The sequence below is a fragment of the Aegilops tauschii genome, chromosome 6 (assembly GCF_002575655.3).
Source record: "Aegilops tauschii subsp. strangulata cultivar AL8/78 chromosome 6, Aet v6.0, whole genome shotgun sequence".
In the NCBI taxonomy this organism is placed as follows: Eukaryota; Viridiplantae; Streptophyta; class Magnoliopsida; order Poales; family Poaceae; genus Aegilops; species Aegilops tauschii.
In genome coordinates, this window is record NC_053040.3 from 51,902,608 (window position 1) to 51,922,120 (window position 19,513).

The window sequence follows — 19,513 nt, forward strand, 5'->3', positions numbered from 1 at the left end:
TCTTCATCATCACTATCATCAATATTATCAGTTTCAATACTTTCATTCTCTCTAGCCCTAGCAAGTTGTTCATCAAGAAATTCACCAAGTGGCACGGTAGTATCAAGCATAGAAGTAGTTTCATCATAAGTATCATGCATAGCAGAAGTGGCATCATCAATAACATGCGACGTATTAGAATTAATAGCAGAAGCAGGTTTAGGTGTCGCAAGCTTACTCAAAACAGAAGGTGAATCAAGTGCAGAGCTAGATGGCAGTTCCTTACCTCCCCTCGTAGTTGAGGGATAAATTTTTGTTTTTGCGTCTTTCAAGTTCCTCATAATGACCAGCAGATATAAATCCCAAGTGACTCAAAGAATAGAGCTATGCTCCCCGGCAACGGCGCCAGAAAATAGTCTTGATAACCCACAAGTATAGGGGATCACAACAGTTTTCGAGGGTAGAGTATTCAACCCAAATTTATTGATTCGACACAAGGGAAGCCAAAGAATATTCTCAAGTATTAGCAATTGAGTTGTCAATTCAACCACACCTGGATAACTTAGTATCTGCAGCAAAGTATTTAGTAGCAAAGTAATATGGAAGTAACGGCAACGATAGCAAAAGTAGTATTTTTGGGTTTTGTAGTGATTGTAACAGTAGCAACGGTAAAGTAAATAAGCGAAGATCAATATGTGAAAAGCTCGTAGGCATTGAATCGGTGATGGAGAATTATGCCAGATGCGGTTCATCATGTAACAGTCATAACATAGGGTGACACAGAACTAGCTCCAATTCATCAATGTAATGTAGGCATGTATTTCGAATATGGTCATACATGCTTATGGAAAAGAACTTGCATGCCATCTTTTGTCTTACCCTCCCGTGGCAGCGGGGTCCTAGCGGAAACTAAGGGATATTAAGGCCTCCTTTTAATAGAGTACCGGACCAAAGCATTAACACATAGTGAATACATGAACTCCTCAAACTACGGTCATCACCGGGAGTGGTCCCGATTATTGTCACTTCGGGGTTGCCGGATAATAACACATAGTAGGTGACTATAGACTTGCAAGATAGGATCAAGAACTCACATATATTCATGAAAACATAATAGGTTCAGATCTGAAATCATGGCACTCGGGCCCTAGTGACAAGCATTAAGCATAGCAAAGTCATAGCAACATCAATCTCAGAACATAGTGGATACTAGGGATCAAACCCTAACAAATCTAACTCGATTACATGATAAATCTCATCCAACCCATCACCGTCCAGCAAGCCTACGATGGAATTACTCACGCACGGCGGTGAGCATCATGAAATTGGTGATGGAGGATGGTTGATGATGACGACGGCGACGCATTCCCCTCTCCGGAGCCCCGAACGGACTGCAGATCAGCCCTCCCGAGAGGTTTTAGGGCTTGGCGACGGCTCCGTATCGTAAAACGCGATGAATCTTTCTCTCTGATTTTTTTCTCCCCGAACACGAATATATGGAGTTGGAGTTGAGGTCGGTGGAGCAACAGGGGGCCCACGAGGCAAGGGGTGCGCCCCCCCACCCTCGTGGACAGGTGGAGCCCCCCCTGACGTGGATTCTTCTTCCAGTATTTTTAATATTTTCCAAAAATAAGTTCCGTGGAGTTTCAGGTCATTCCGAGAACTTTTGTTCTGCACATAAATAACACCATGGCAATTCTGCTGAAAACAGCGTCAGTCCGGGTTAGTTCCATTCAAATCATGCAAGTTAGAGTCCAAAACAAGGGCAAAAGTGTTTGGAAAAGTAGATACGACGGAGACGTATCACCGCACATGGCTAAAAAATCAACTTGTGTGTCTATGGGGTGCCCCCTGGCCACGTATATAAAGGATGGAGGGAGAAGGAGGTTGGCCCTCATAGGGTGCGCCAAAGTGTGGAGTCCTAGTAGGATTCCACCTCCCACATGGAATAGGAAAAGGGGAAGGGAGAAGTAGAAGGAAGGAAGGGGGCGCCCCCCTTCCCTAGTCCGATTCGGACCAGTCCATGGGGAAGGGGCGCAGCCACCCATGAGGTCTTTATCTCCTTTCCCGTATGGCCCATTAAGGCCCAATACGAATTCCCGTAACTCTCCGGTACTCCGAAAAATACCCGAATCACTCGAATCCTTTCCGATGTCCGAATATAGCCTTCCAATATATCGATCTTTACGTCTCGACCATTTCGAAACTCCTCGTCATGTCGATGATCTCATCCGGGACTCCGAACTATCTTCGGTCATCAAATCACATAACTCTTTAATACAAATCGTTATCAAACGTTAAGCGTGCGGACCCTACGGGTTCGAGAACTATGTAGACATGACCGAGACACATCTCGAGTCAATAACCAATAGCGGAACCTGGATGCTCATATTGGCTCCCACATATTCTACGAAGATCTTTATCAGTCAAACGCATAACAACATACGTCATTCCCTTTGTCATCGGTATGTTACTTGCCCGAGATCCGATCGTCGGTATCATCATACCTAGTTCAATCTCGTTACTGGCGAGTCTCTTTACTCGTTCCGTAATACTTCATCCCGCAACTAACTCATTAGTCACATTGCTTGCAAGGCTTATAGTGATGAGTATTACCGAGAGGGCCCAAAGATACCTCTCCGATACACGGAGTGACAAATCCTAATCTTGATTTATGCCAACTCAACAAACACCTTCGGAGACACCTGTAGAGCATCTTTATCATCACCCAGTTACGTTGTGACGTTTGATAGCACACAAGGTGTTCCTCCGGTATTTGAGAGTTGCATAATCTCATAGTTTGAGGAACATGTATAAGTCATGAAGAAAGCAGTAGCAATGAAACGGTAACGATCATAATGCTAAGCTAACGAATGGGTCTTGTCCATCACATCATTCTCCTAATGATGTGACCTCGTTCATCAAACGACAACACATGTCTATGGTTAGGAAACATAACCATCTTTGATAAACGAGCTAGTCTAGTAGAGGCATACTAGGGACACTTATGTTTTGTCTATGTATTCACACATGTACTAAGTTCTGGTTAATACAATTCTAGCATGAATAATAAACATTTATCATGAAATAAGGAAATAAATAATAACTTTATTATTGCCTCTAGGGCATATTTCCTTCAGGGGGAAACCCTTTATCGTCAGGTCAGCACCCGACCCCCCGCGTCGCCGGCCCCGTCCCCACCCCCTCCGACGTCCCACTCTCCGCCGTCTCCAAGACAATCTCCCAGCACCATGGCCCCACACACTGGTTCTCCTTCCACTTCCATGGCGCCGGCGACCTCTGCGCCCAGGTGGAGAGCTGGCTTCGCTCCCGGGCCCTCGCCAACCTCCAGGAGCTCGACATCGCTTACAACATATGCAAACCCGAAATGTAAATAATCAAATCCAGTACAAAGAGAAGGATATTCGCGAGCAAGAAAAACGCACATGCTATAGCAGGAGGGGTAAACGGAGGCTAGCACGACAATCAAAGTAAAACAAGCAAGAAAGACAGGCGAGCCGAACCTGTCCAGCCGAAGAGGGCGAGGCGAAGCGAACGAACAAAGAACCCGCGGATGGGAAAAAACAAGAAACAAGGGTACAACAGCTTACACGCATTTCGTCAAACAGAAGGAGAGCAAGGAAGAAGGTACCTCCTAGAGCAGCCACTCGCATACAACGCCAAGATTGATTGATCTACATAAGAAGGAAATGAAGAGCACGGTAAGTAGCGGGACCTAGTACAGCAGAAGACAAAGAGGAACGGGGAAAGCAAAGAAATCGCAAGTGTGTTGAGCAGAAGAAGAAAGGCCAAACCGCTATCCAGCGCTGTCACATGAAGCGCGGTCGTTAGAGTGCAGGTGCAGAGCGAGAGCCCGCCAACCTATGTGTCGAAGAGGGCGCTGAGCCCCGAGACAGAGCAGCACATCATCGGTGCCCTTCTCCTTGCCGCCGGCAAACAGGAGCCGGTGGTGAGGTGGCGGCCGGTAGGCACCACCTCTTACACTCCGCCGCGGATCCGTTGTTGATGCCTGACCTCCACCCACCCTCGTCACCCCTCCCTCTGCAACGGCTCCCTTCCTTCTCGATCTCCCATCCTCTTATTTGTTGCCCCGTTGTCGATCCACTCCTCCCCTACAACTGAACTCCAGCGGGGGCAGACATGGGGGCTACTCGAACTCTGGAGCGAGTAGGAATGAAGGCTACTCGGGGTGGCGGGAAGGACTCTGGGTGCGGCTGCTCTGGCGAGATGGGAAGAGCGGAGGGAGGCAGCGGCTGCACTAGAGGTAGAGAGTGCCGAGCGGGGAAGGAGGGACGCGGGGGACCTCTCCGACCCAGCCGCCCGCCATGGGGTCGCCGCCGCGCCCGCACGTCTGGGAGCTTTTTCCTCTCGCTGCCCGTTGCTTTTTCCGCTCGCTCGAGCGCTGCCTCGACACTATTCATAGCCTACGTGGACGCAACGGTCTATTCATAGCCTACGTGGACGCAGCGCGGTTGTGCCTAGCGCCCCGTTCATCCTTAATATGTTCGATGCGTATCGTCGGCGTTTTTATGTTTATGCACGGTCAAATTTGTTTGCTGTGGCGTTTCAGATCAGATCCACACATGAATTGTGAATCACCCGTGCATGGAAGTAAGTTTGTTTACTGGACTGCTTTTTGTTTTTCTGTTGATGATGTATCGATTCTGCTACTGTCACTCTTGGTATTCTGCTCACACTCTTATCATTTAAGTCGGTTATTTTTGGTGACGGTTCAGTTCGTCCATTTTTCAGCTGCTTTTGGTGTGGTCTGATGGTTCGTGTCCTCGTGATTTAATACTGGCAGGATTCGCATGAACGTGGTACTCAACGCTTGGCTGTACGCAAAATCCCAAGTTAATGCGGGAGAGTGTGTGAGTCAAGTCCCCGGTTAAATATAGGAGGCACCGCTGCCTACCCAGTAAGCCGCGGCGGGCGGCGGCCAGGCCAACCCTATCCCTCCGTCTCGGTTCCGACTTGCCTGCCGGTCGCCGGCCATGGAGAAGGAGGAGACCGCGGGTACGGCGGCGGCCGCCGAATCCCATGGGTCCGCAGCGAAGCGAGCACGGAGTGTCGACTGCGGCGTGACCACCGCCGACGATTTCATCAGCAGGCTCCCCGACGCCATCCTCGGCACCATCATCTCCCTCCTCCCCACCAAGGACGGCGGCCGGACGCCAGTCCTCTCCCACCGGTGGCGCCACCTCTGGCACTCCGCGCCTCTCAACCTCGAGGTCAGCACCCGACCCCGGGGCGTCCCCACCTCCTCCCGCGTCCCACCCTCCGCCGTCTCCGAGATAATCTCCAAGCACCCTGGCCCCGCCCGCCGATTCTACTTCCTCTGCCGCGGCGCCGGCGCCGGCGGTCTCCACGCCCAGGCGGCGAGCTGGCTTCACTCCCCGGCCCTCGCCCACCTCGAGGAGCTCCATATCAGCAACGCCAACCCCCCGCTGCTGGAATCAGTGCTCCGCTCTGCGTCCACCATCCTGGCTGCCAAGATCGACCATTGCAAGTTCCCCTTCGAGATCGTGCCGCCCATGAATTTCCGCAATCTCAACAAGCTCACCTTGTTTAACATTTCCATCTCAGAGGAGGTCTTCCATAGACTGCTCTCCGGCTGCCATGCCTTGGAAAGCTTATACATGGCCGATTTTCGTGCTCCGGGTCGCCTCCGTGTTATCTCGCCGACTATTAGGAGCATCATATTCCGTCATAGCTCTAGTAAAAAAGTGGAACTGGTCATCGAGGATGCTCCTTGTCTTCTAAGGTTACTATTAACTGACTGTAACCGAGATGATTGCGTCACTATCAGGGTATTAAGGCGCCTAATCTGGAGATATTGGGCTCTTTCTTAGTGGTCGTCTCCAAGCTCCTACTCTTCAAGGTAGCAGCAGGTTCATCTTCTAATGTTGCATTCGGCATTCCTACATGTAGATAAATATATTTTTTATGTTCATTGTTTGTTTTCTTCAGGGAATAAGCTCAGTTAGCTCCACAAACTCGATGCACACTGTGAAGGTTTTTGCTCTCAGGTCTTCTGGAGATAAACTGGATGCAGTTCTTAACATCCTCAAGTGGTTCCCCTGTTTGGAAAAGCTCTATGTCACTGTGAGTACTCATTTGTCCCATTTGTTTGACCTATGATGTTATCTAGTTAGCGACAGTTTTAACATATGCCCCCCTTCCCATTTCGCAGTTTCATCTACGCAGGGATAAGAGAAATGAGCCTCTGTATGACCCACTACATCCAATCGAATGCCTTGAGACCCGTCTCAAAAAAGTGGTGTTCAAGTCATTCTTGGGCATTGGGAACCAGCTTGAATTTGCGAGGTTCTTTGTCTTGAATGCAAAGGTGCTAGACAGAATTGAATTTGAAGTATATAATGGGTACAGCCGTGGAAAGGCGGCTTATCTGCGCATGCTGCTACAAGTGAAAAACAGAGCTTCCCGAGATGCTCGGTTTGAATTCAGGATTAGCCCTACTGAATATGGACTGATTGACATGTGTTGAGTTCAGGAATACTTCATACAGACCGAGTGCCTTGTTAAGAAGCATATCCATGATTTGTCAGTGGCAAGCCCCTTCAAAAAGCCATAGTCTGGTTTGATGCCTGAAGATTGCACTGTCTTGTGCTCATTTTGTAGATGGGTTTGATGCCTGAAGATTGCCTCGTCTTCCTTCGCATAAGTCTGCTCTATTTCTAGTCTAATAAAGTTCCTCTGTAATATGTCCAGTAACTTATGAAGTTACCCCTGTTAAAACTGGAAAAGATGTTCCTGAATGCAAAAATAGTGCACTGTGGAAATTTTCCGTGGGGAGGGGGTGAGAAATATTACCGCCGAAAGTTGTAACAGGACGGAGCAGGCAGGTGGTAACCCCAACCGCCGAAGCTACTCCTATGGTCTTACCATATGCAAATGTGGCTTGTTCTGCCTAAGCTGGGCTAGAACCACAAGCTTGTGTGGGAAACTTAATTGTCTTTTCAGTTATACTCATGTGCGAGATGTTTAATTGCTGATTTGATCTTTTGCGTACATATCGCATTTGTTGATATTTGCAAAAGGTCAACCTGTAGGCTAGGCCCCTATGCTTTTCTAGCTAGGAAGGAGAGGTTTCTGAAATTTTCAAGGTATGCGATCAGCTTAAAGTTTTGCTGATGGTTGATTTTTTAAAATGTTGAGTTTTACTGAAATGAAATTGAGTAGCATCTTGTGTTGAACAAATTTGAGCAGGATCAGCATTGGATTGGGCTGAGAACCTGAAAGTGAAGATAATGTTGGCTTTGACAGGGATCGTTGTGTGTACCGCTTGACGCTTGTTAACTTGTTCTCTGTATTGCTGCCAGAGAGATTTAGTTTTTATGCACATGTTTATTGCTTGCAAAACAAGGCCTTTACTGGAACTTTATCACTGGGTGGGTAGGCTATATGGTGTGGAGTTATAGTGTTTTTAGAGCGGAAGTATTGGAAAAATGTACTAGTAGTGAATACTTGTGGCTGTTAGTACTATATACTAGATGATGCCCCGCGCGTTGCTGCGGGAATTGGTTGCAATATATTTAAGTGAGATTTTTTTGTAGGAATTTGAACATTGGCAATAGAATGACAATCAGAACTGACAATAATACTATGATTTACAATACTTGATTATTATTGTATAGTTTAAAATATCCATTACATATAAGTCATAATAGAATGTATGGTGGTTCTGTATCCATGCATGGATATGCCAGACTCCTTTCAGCAAAACCAAAGTGAATATTTGGCTTAGCATAGTAACCAGTAAGGTGGACTGAGGGATCATTTCACATCTCTGCAGTTTTGTATATATCGTATAAGGTTGCACTTAGTTTTGTTCACGCTGTCATTCCCTGAAGACATTGTATTGCAAGTTAGCAGTGTCAATGGAATTAAAGGCTGCCAATGTTGTCTGAATAGAAATATAGGATCCATGGAATTCCATATAAAAGGCTTATAAGCTAGAATTGACAAACCATATTCTAAACAAAAACAAAATATAAGTTAAGTGTCTTCCTGACTGAAGTTCTACAATGATAAAAATTAGCTCGACGATGCAAGAGTAGAGAAAAAAATCTTCACCCGTCAGTCATATGTGGGCTCCTAATCCAAGGGCAGAGAAGGTTGTCGGCCATCAGTGTTGTGTGAACTCATATTGATATATGGGAATAATATAAAACAATGCCTAGACTGCAAGGTGTACATGTTTGGTTCTGCACAAACAATAAACCATGTTATTGCTAGAACATCGGATCGTAGTATAGAGATAATAACGAAGTAATTATATGCCTCTACTTCAGTGGCCGGGGAGTCCCCCTTTTTCGAAAAAAAAAATGCCTCTACTTCAGTATTACACAATCATTCAGTTTGCTCTGATTAATCATATGTTTTGTTCCTTCTTACTGTGTGTTTTGCTGGGATTAATCACATATCATGTGGATTTTGTTTACCTTCGACTTAGGTGCAGCTGTCTAACTGTTTGTACAAATTTGATGTTTCATGTTCTCATACAGAACTGGGAGAGTCACGTAAGGTCTCACTTCCCTTCTCATCAGGAGTCAGTTTGCCTATCTCACTTGGATGGATCGATAACTCATCATAGTTTTAAAAAGTATTTAAGGCTGAATCGTTTCTATATGATTGATAACATGTATAATTACGATCACAATTGAAAAAAATGGCACATACACTTAATTTGTCAGAAACACACTACAGACGACTAACTTTTATGCCATTCATATCTAAGACATCCACTTATGTCTTCTTTCAAGCTTGTGACTATATTCTATGACAATATAACCAAAGGGCTGATAAATGGAATATGTATTTGGAAATTAAAATCTTCATCGGTCATTCATACCGATTCAAGAGCAGAGAAGGTCGTCGGCTGTCAGTGTTGTGTGAGATTATATTTATTTGGATAAATATAAAAGAATGGCTAGAAAGTGTTGTATACTTGCAAGAATAAAGAAGCAAACCATGTTATTGCTTGACCATCCAGACTGTAGAATAGAGATAATCACAAAGCGACTATATTAAACATAAAATTCATGACAGGGTTATCTTATATCATACGAAGTATAGTGTTAATCTTTGCAGTAGAAGCAATGCGCTGCGGTCAGAAGGTTGAACCGAAACCAAGAGGCAGGTAGTTGCGACAATCCTGATGAACAACAGTGAGAGGGGAGGGGAAGGAATGAAAAAGCATCGGGCATGAATGATTAACAAAATAGAAAGAAAAACCTGAGTGTATGATCACAGACACGCAAAAGAAAAGGAGAGGAATACGTGTGTGGAGTGACAGAACTTTACTTTGTCATCGGAGCTGCATCATGGACATGGTAAGGGAAACAAATACCTTTTTGGAGCCTTGCAGGGTGGTTATTGCCCCTGATACTTAGACTATGTTTCTGACCATCAGAGTTAGGAAGCTCCCTTTGCCCTTCTAATAACGACCACAAATAGCTGTATGTAGGATTTTTTTTACAAATTTCTTACTAATGCACTTCTGTATTTCCTACTCCGCACAAAGTGACAATTAGAAATTATCATAAGCATGATGTATTGAGATATGTATTTACCTTAATCTGATGATCCATGTAGCCACTATTTTCATGACAACATGCAGGCAACACTTTAGGCGTACATGAGTTGAAATATTATTTATATACTGACTTTGATTGTCCTTGGTAGTCTTGATTCTTGAAAGAAACTGAAATAAAGAAGAAAAACGCCTGGTAAAGCCGAGACATGATGGTGAGACGGCATATGCTTTGTTAGAAGGGAGACAGAGATTGATGGAATAGTCGATTGTATTGCTTGAGCCTCGTGGGTATATATATAGGAGTACAATGATCAACTTGGAGTACAAGACAAGCCAGAACAAATCCTAGTCTATCTCGTCTTTCCTAATAATCAATATACTCTACATCCCCCTGCAGTCACAACGGTAGCGATGCAGACGGTGAGACTGGAGAAGAATTCGAAGGTAAGCCGACGGACACCCCCCACAGTCGAATGGTCGATGCATCACGGAAGTCGTGGCTGGAGTGGAACCGACGAGGTTGCTCAAGCAAGGCGGTAGCCCTTTGTGCCGTTTATCGATGTAGCCGAGAGCATGAGTGGTGTAGCCATGGTCGAGGTAGCCGTGCGAAGAACGTCGTGGTCGATGTCGAGTCGGGGTAGCCGATGTCAAGGTAGTCGCCGTGGACCGGGAAGAAGAGCGGCAGTGGCGGCCTGAGGAGGAGGCGGCGGCGGCTAGGTCAGAAGCGCGGCGACGGTGCTCGGAGTAGGTGAGGAAGAACCCGACAGCGTGACGAAGACCGGCACGGACGGTGGCGTTCTCGCGCCTAGAAGACGGCGCGACGCATACCACGTAGAAGTCGACGCGCGGGGACGGCGGAGTGGACCGCGAGCCGCGACGCTACGGCCCGAAGGGGCGACACAGCGGCAGCACGTGGGTCGAGGCGACGGCGGGGAAGACCTCAGGACGGTTGCAGGGACCACGCGCCACGCTCGCTACGACCCGATGAGGCAACGAAGTGGCAGTGCGAGGGTCGGTGCAGCCACTGGGACGGCCTGAGCGGACGGCCTCGGGGCGGCGATGGACCGCGGGCCGCGGCACTACGACCCGAAGGGGCGACGCAGCGGCAGGGCGCGGGTCGGTGCAGTCGCGGAGAGAACCATGGGGCGACGGCAAGAACCGCTTGCCATGCTCGCTATGGCCCGATGAGGTGACGCAGCGGCAGCGCGAGGGTCGGTGTAGCCACGGAGATGACCTAACACTAGTAGAAAACATGGCTTAGGTCACAGGGCAGTTTTCACATTAGCCCCGGTTCAGTCACGAACCGGGACTAATGTGAGCATTGGTCCCGGTTCGTGCGGCCAGGGGCCTGCCGGGCCTCGTGGGGGCATTGGTTCCGGTTCGTCCGGACCCTTTGGTCCCGGTTGGTGGGACAAACCGGGACCAATGGGCCACGCTCCTGGCCCACCACCCTTTAGTCCCGGTTCATACCACAAACCGGGACTAAAGGGCTGGTCCTAGTTGCGGCCAGTGTTTAGTCCCACCTCGCCAACCGAAGGGCGCTCACATCAGTTTATAAGCCCGTCCCTTTATGCCTTGTTGAGCTTCTCTTAAAGTGAAAATAGATGCCCTTATACAGGGAATTTCACCTAAATTCACAGTAAATTGAAATTTACTGTGAATTTAGGTTTAATTTTCTCTATAAGCGCATCTATGTTCATTTTTTTATATTTATAAAATAAACAAACCTTAATAAAATAAATAAAACTAAATAAACCTTAATAAAATAAACTATAGTAACTACAATAAATAAACCTTAATAAATTAAGTAAAAATAGCAGCAGTAAAATAAATAAAAATAGCAGCAGTAAAATAAATAAAAATAAAATAATTAAAGTAAAATACATAAGTAATTAGAAATAAAATAAATAAGTTTTTTGTTGAAAGTAGAAACAAAACAAAACAAATAAATCAAAAGAGAAAAAAAACACGTCCCTCTCTGCCTTGTTGAGCTCCTCTCAAAATGAAAATAGATGCCCTTATACAGGAAATTTGGCCTAAATTCACAGTGAGTTTCTCTGAAATTCATAGAAATTTATTATGAATTTAGGTTAAATTTTCTCTATAAGCGCATCTATGCTCATTTTTTTATGTTGGGGTTGGCGATCTTTACAGACTTTTTGTGTGTTGAATATGCACCATTCAAAATCAGTCTCTGCTTTGACTGGTGCATTTTGAACACACAAAAAGTCAGGAGTTCAAATAAGTTTTAAAAAATGAAATCCCTTTGTAACAGACGAGTTTCCGTATGAAATCCTGATACTTTGAAAGAGATTGTCCGTTTTGTACACGAAGTGCATCCAGTTTTTGCCGTAACCCTCTCAACTTTCTTGCACATGCTATGTGGATGAAATGATGATACCATGCCAACTTTCAACCTTTTCAGAGTTCATTTGAAATGCTTTTCAATTTTAGGGTCTTGTAGCTCAAAATAATTAGTAAATGCATGAAAAATAACAAATGAAGTCAGAAAGGATTGAAAAATGATGATGTGGCTTTGAATGGTGCATTTTGAACACACAAAAAGTCAGGAGTTCAAATAAGTTTTAAAAAATGAAATCCCTTTGTAACAGACGAGTTTTCGGATGAAATCCTGATACTTTGAAAGAGATTGTCCGTTTTGTACACGAAGTGCATCCAGTTTTTTCCGTAACCCTCTCAACTTTCTTGCACATGCTATGTGGATGAAATGATGATATCATGCCAACTTTCAACCTTTTCAGAGTTCATTTGAAATGCTTTTCAATTTTAGGGTCTTATAGCTCAAAATAATTAGTAAATGCATGAAAAATAACAAATGAAGTCAGAAAGGATTGAAAAATGATGATGTGGCTTTGAATGGTGCATTTTGAACACACAAAAAGTCAGGAGTTCAAATAAGTTTTAAAAAATGAAATCCCTTTGTAACAGACGAGTTTCCGGATGAAATCCTGATACTTTGAAAGAGATTGTCCGTTTTGTACATGAAGTGCATCCAGTTTTTGCCGTAACCCTCTCAACTTTCTTGCACATGCTATGTGGATGAAATGATGATATCATGCCAACTTTCAACCTTTTCAGAGTTCATTTGAAATGCTTTTCAATTTTAGGGTCTTATAGCTCAAAATAATTAGTAAATGCATGAAAAATAACAAATGAAGTCAGAAAGGATTGAAAAATGATGATGTGGCTTTGAATGGTGCATTTTGAACACACAAAAAGTCAGGAGTTCAAATAATTTTTTAAAAATAAAATCCCTTTGTAACAGACGAGTTTCCGTATAAAATTTAAACTATTCAAATTTGGAAAGTAATGGAGTAACAGAAAGTTTATAATTATTCTGAGCTAAAAGCAAAAAGAATAAAAAAATAAAGCAAAAATCAAAAGAAAATAAATAATTCAGAAAACAAAAAAATACTGGAAAAAATAAAAAAATGTCGCCTAATGGGCCACACGGCCTGCATACGACTAGAAACCCATCTGCACATGGGCCAGGATGCAGGCCCGCAGGCCCAATAGGCCCAACATGGCAGTGACAAAGGTAGGCATGTAATGCCTGCATATTAGAGAGGAGCTCAGCACCTGAGCTGCAACGCAGCTTATAAACAGGTGCTGAGCTCTCTCAGCTAGCGAGGTGGGACTAAACTTCCCACCGCACCACGCCAGCACATTAGTCCCGGTTGGTGCCTCCAACCGGAACCAATGCTCCCCTTTGGTCCCGGTTGGTGCCACCAACCGGGACCAAAGCCCTCTGCTTCCCGCCCTTTGGGCTGGTGAAAAGAGGCCTTTGGTCCCGGTTGGTGCCACCAACCGGGACTAAAGGGTGGTCATTGGTTCCGGTTTGTGCGTTGAATCGGGACCAAAGCCTTTGCTATATAAGCCAGCACTTAGGAAATTTTCAGATTTCCATCGCCAGTTTCCCCCCGCCCGACGACGCCGCGAGCTCGATCTACGCCGCCGTCGCCGTCGCCCGTGCCCCCGAGCCCACGCCATCGCCCGTCGACGTCGTCCTCCGCCCCCCGCCACCGTCGCCGTCGGCCTCTGCCGCGCGCCCCCGAGCCGTCGCCCGTACGTCACCGTCGCCCTCCGCCCCCGGCCCGCCGCGGTCGCCGTCGCCCTCCGCCACCCACGCCGTCGCCCTTCGTCGCCCGATGTGAGTCGCCGCCACGCCACGCCTCTGTTTATTTTTTTCATATAATTTGTATTATTTTTTTGTTCATTGCATTTTTTCATATATATATAATGTATATATATATATGTATGTGGTAGCTATATGATGAATGGATGTGGCTATGTATGTATGAATATAATGTTCATACAATTTTTTTGTTTATATACGTTTTTTTCATATATGTATTAATTTTTTATTGAGGTTAATTATTAGTACATATCGATTTTAGGTTAGTGCTTAGTAGTTGAACTAGCTAGTTGATTTAATAAAACTATTTTATTAAATTTTACTATATATAGAAGTAATTTATTTTTAGTAAGAACTACTTTATTTTATATATTTATAGTAAGTGCTTAGTAGTTGAACTAGTTGATTAATTAATAGAACTATTTTATTAAATTTTACTATATATAGAAGTAGTTTATTTTTAGTAAGAACTACTTTATTTTATTTATTTATAGTAAGTGCTTAGTAGTTGAACTAGTTGATTAATTAATAAAACTACTTTATTTTATTTATAGTAAGTGCTTAATTAGTAGTTGAACTAGTTGATTTAACAAAACTAGTTTATTTTACTATAGAAGTAGTTTATTTTTAGCAAGGAAATTAATAGAACTAGTTTGTTTTTTTAGTTAAAGCAATTATTCCCGCATCGACGTCGACGATGCCTATCCCGCATCCTCGTTGTCGACTCGGCGGAGGAGGCCGGCTTGATCAGAGGGGCCATGTCCGGGACTGGGCTCCGCCGGGCTGGTTTTGGGAGGTGCTACCTTCCGGTGGGCGTAGGTTGGTGAGGAACCAGCCCGTCGTTGACCCGATCCTTCTTTGGTGGCGCTCGCGTGGGCCAGTGACGGTGCCGAGGCTTCCGGACACCGCGAAGGTGGTACGTCACCGTGTCAGCGAGGAGGACCAGCACGTCCGTCGCTACATGGTTGCGTTGGAGGGCAGGTTCGACAATACGTGGGAGGTTCTTCAGGGATCTCACTGGAGCTATGATCATGTGATGGTTCCGTCCCTTTGGGTGTCCACCGCCCGCGCCGATACCCGTCGGGCGCTACTGTTCTAGCTGTACTAGCGATGCTATATGTATGATAGTATTCGAGGTGTATTAGTGATAATATTCGACGATGTACGGACGCATGGAGATGATGTAGTTTTGCTTATAATTGAATGCATCCTAATTTGAATACTACTTTATTTTGTGATTTGATTTTTCTTATTGAATGCTCAAAGTGGAAAACTACTCCGATCCTACTTTGAATGCTAAAATTGGAGAGCACTATGATTAGTTGATAGCTTATAGGTTTTTGTTTTCGCGGAAATCTAGGAGCCCCCGGCCCCTCCATCATCCCCGCCATCGTCCCCGTCACCGCCCCCTCCGACATCGAGGTGAGACCAGCCAAATCCTCTTTTAGAAAGATAATTAAACGATATTTCGGGTTGACTGTAAGTCTGTCGAGTCTCCATCATATATGAGAGGACGAAGAATCCCGACTGTTGTCGTGGGGGTAGCTTCTCCTTCGTTTCCGTGTGCTAGAAAATTTGGTGTAATGCACTCGAGAACGAAAGGAGGAGCTACCATCACCGACGGTCGCAAATGTCAGAGAGGAATCAGTGAGGGAGAGTTCTACCATATATATATGAGAGGACGAAGAATCCCGACTGTTGTCGTGGGGGTCGCTTCTCCTTTATTCCCGTGTGCTAGACATTTTGGTGTAATGCACACGGGGACAAAGGGAGGAGCGAACATCACCAACGGTCGAATGTATACACCACGTGAGCTGAGAGTTTTCAAGAAAAGACTCGACAAACCGATAGTCAACCCGTGATGAATAATAATGATCTAACTTAGGTTTTTTAGTACATATATTTAATTGTAGATGTTTAATATTTGAATTATGAACATAGGAAATTTCGTACTCGGACGACGAAAGTCTCCCGGGGGAGTGCGACTGGTGCCACGACGACCGAGGTCAGTGCGACAGGCCTCACCTGGACGAAGATCGGCGCTTCAGTATTAAGCTGGAGGAGACCTTCGATGTTGAAACGGTACGCAACGACGACAAGTGTTATTTTTTCGTAATTAAGCACGACTTCAACTATTTCAACGTGTACTTTTCATCTTTTACAATTCGGCTAGCTTATCCCATGCCATGCAAGACGCTACGTCTTGGAGAGGATGGGTTTTCAAGACCATGAAAGTATGGAAACAAAGAAAATTCACCTAAGGACCCATCATGATATAGATTTTGAAGTAAAGCTGTATAATTCTGAGAGCGTAACCCATTTTGGTTGCAAAAATTGGGAACCATTTTGCAAGATGTATGGTTTTGATGAGGGTATGCTTGTCACCATGGATCTTGGTGATCCTGACATCGAGCAAGACAATATGGACATTTGGGTCCTTGTTAATACGCCTCCAATTCTACCGCTATGTGAGTTTCTCAAACATAGTTATTAGCTAATTTATATTGTTCATTTCAAAATAGTTGACAACTTATTTTCATTGACAGCTTATTTTGATTGTTCAAACAATGTGCGGAACATGGTAGACAGAACCTACTACACCGATGGCTCTGAGTTAACTTATAAGGAGAAAACTCATCTGGTCGGATTTTGTACTGATATTGAGAATTACAATATCTACAATCAAACTCCTCAACATTATGGTCAATACGTGCCACTAGTGCACGTGTTGAACTAGGGTAACTACTATGGAGATACCCTGGTAAGATTTCTTACTATTACGACATCCGTGCATATTTTGCATAGTTCTAAAACTAGTACATCATTGCTAACTATGAAGTTATTACTATGTTTTTCAACAGATAATCCAGAGGATTGTGTGCCTCATTTGATGTATCAAAATGGTAGGCTTGATGTTTTGAATATACAACCAGGTCATCCTACGAATCTCAACTGTCCATACCGGATTTCTAAAAGAAGTGGAGACATGCAAATCAAAGAATGGAAAAAATGTATGGACAGTCGCAAGGAGGTTCTTGAAAGCAAAAGGAAGCGAAGCGCAAGAATTGGAGACAGGATGATCTCCATTCTCCATAATGAAGAGTCAGGGTCTATATTGTTTTATGCTATTTTACCTTAAAGAGGGTATTTCGGTCCTACCTAATACTGATGATCATGTGCTAAGAACAATTAAGTAGGGTTGGTTCGATGACTGTGAGGAGGATGATCGTATGACTTGTTATTAATAACGAGTAGAAGTTGTATGATGATGATTAGTAGGACTTGTTATTATATATGATGATGCATGATGCGACCATGAAGAGTTATTATATATCAGCGGGTGAAATGAACATGGATTGGATTGAAGTGAAGGCAACATGCATGTGGTGCGTGTCGAAAGTAGTACAATCCAAACTTGATCAAGTTAGGATTAGTATTACTTTCGACATGCACCACATGTTGCCTTCACTTCAATCTAAGTCATGTTTAGGCATAGCAGTACGTAGCGTTGGTAAACCAAGCACGGAGATATAAGAGAGGACACTTCTCTCTAATAGCTACCTAATAACAACCTAAATTAACCCCCCAAAACCCCCTAACCCCCCTTTAAAAAAAAACAAAAACCCCAGCCCCTGAAATGCTGACGCGTGGATGCCTATTGGTCCCGGTTGGTGTCACCAACCGGGACCAAAGGCCCTCCGTCCTGGGCTGGCCGCAGCGGCCACGTGGAGGACCTTCTGTCCCGGTTCGTGTAAGAACCGGAACTAAAGGCCAAGGGCATTAGTAATGACCTTTTAGTCCCGGTTCACAAACCGGGACAGAAGGCCCTCACGAACCGGGACAATAGGCCCTTTTTCTACTAGTGTAAAGCGGACGGCCGCGAGGCGGCGCTACGGCAGTCGCAAGAGTACCACGGGGCGGCGACGCTGCGGCCTTATGAGGCGACACAACGGCAGCCTATTGCTCGATCGGTGGAGACGCTCATACTCGATGATGATCTTCATAGACATACGAAGCTGCGCGCAACGGCTGATTAAATCGAAAACACACCAAGCAAGGTCGAGAAGACGCGGACGAACGACCAGACGCGCAGGGATGCAGGCAGTGGTGCAGCCGACGGGAACCGGCCTTGTGCACGGATGCATGCATGCACTCAAGCATATCCGCACGCGATGCAACCCACATGCAAGTAGCAAGACTTGCACAGGTTGCATGATTCACAACCGGTGTAGATCGACGTGACCTGATGAGGAGCCGCGAGCGGCCGGCTACACCACGCCCGCATGTGGGACGACGTGCCAGTCAATGACCGTGCAACTGGCCACCGCAAAAGCACACGCGTTGCACGCGTGAACCTGGGAGCCGGCAATAGATCCAGGTGAAAGCAGGAGTTGTTGTCGAGGTCAGAGTAGAGATGCGTTGTAGATGACGAACGGCGGTGGGCGACGCAAACCGATCTTAGATCAGAAAATCAAAAAGAAACGCCGATCAAGACGACCGGCGCGAGAAAGAAAAACCCGGATAAAAAATCGGTGAAAAGACTCTCTAGGGCAGCCGATCAACACGACCGGCGGACGAACCCTAGGTACAGGCGGCGCGACCCCCGGTGGCGGTCATGGAGGCTGACCGCCCCGAGGGCGACGCGCGGGGCGAAAGCGGCTGGCGGTGGCTATGGTTTGGATCAGTTAGGCTCATACCATGTTAGAAGGGAGACAGAGATTGATCAACTTGGACTACAAGACAAGCCAGAACAAATCCTAATCTATTTCGTCTTTCCTACTAAGCAATATACTCAACATGCTTGAAGATCTGGAAGTAAACTTTAAAACATAGAGCTAGAGATATAATCTGCAGTCCTCAAGAATTGCTTGAACTGCTTGACAATCTGATCTAATCTTTTTTCAGGTTATGGTATAGTGCATGTCGTCAGAGCTCCAACCCTCCTAGTATCATAACCATCTATGCTTCTTGTACTGATGCAGAAGAACAAAACAATAAACATGCATCAGTGGGGATTCAAACAATACGCGTCACTATGATATAGTGTAAATCTGATCATACAAATCTATATCTATATCTATACCTATTAATAAAGCAAGGTGCGTTTCTTCAAATTTTCATCCGTTCACCGTTAAAAATATCTTTTTCCTATTCAAAATGGTACTAAATTTTTGTTCGTCTCTCCACTAGAAAAAGACAAAAAGTTTGTCCAGAATTCCGCAATTGGGCCAGGTACACTCCAGCCCAACAAAGCCAACCCAGTAATTATCCTGCACCTGCGTTGTGAAGACCATATTTGTCGCACCTGGCGACAAATAGTTGAAGGTACGCATAGGTCACCCAAGACTAGGCCAACCCGTTTTTATTTTTTTTCAGTGTTTTGTTTCTGTTTCTTTTTGGTTTTCCTTTTCTCCTTCTTTATTTTTATTTTTCCATGAAATAAAAATATACAAAATATATTCAGAATTTCAATTTTTGTTCAAATATTAAAAAAATATCAGCATTATAAAATTTTATTCCTGTTTTGAAAAATATTAGGAACATAAAAAAATCTGGTTTCGGAATTTCCTCAACATTTAAGAAATGTTGCCATTTAAAAAAAACTATTTCAGAATTGTTCTAGATTTTTTATAAAAACAATATTTTATAAAATGTTGCATATTCAAAAAAAGATCCCTATTTTAGTGAAAAGTTCACAAAAACAAAATAATGTTTGCGTCTAAGAAAACATTTTTTTAAATTGTTCTCAATGTTCCCCCTTTCAAAAAAAAATCAATAATGTTGTCTTTTATAAAAGG

The 19,513-nt window shown here is 44.6% G+C and overlaps 1 pseudogene; it reads left to right on the forward strand.

Annotated features, from left to right (window-relative positions):
* The first annotated feature begins 4,886 nt into the window (after positions 1-4,886).
* LOC109755117 (F-box/LRR-repeat protein At1g55660-like) lies at positions 4,887-6,803 on the forward strand (annotated as a pseudogene).
* The last annotated feature ends 12,710 nt before the right edge of the window (positions 6,804-19,513 follow it).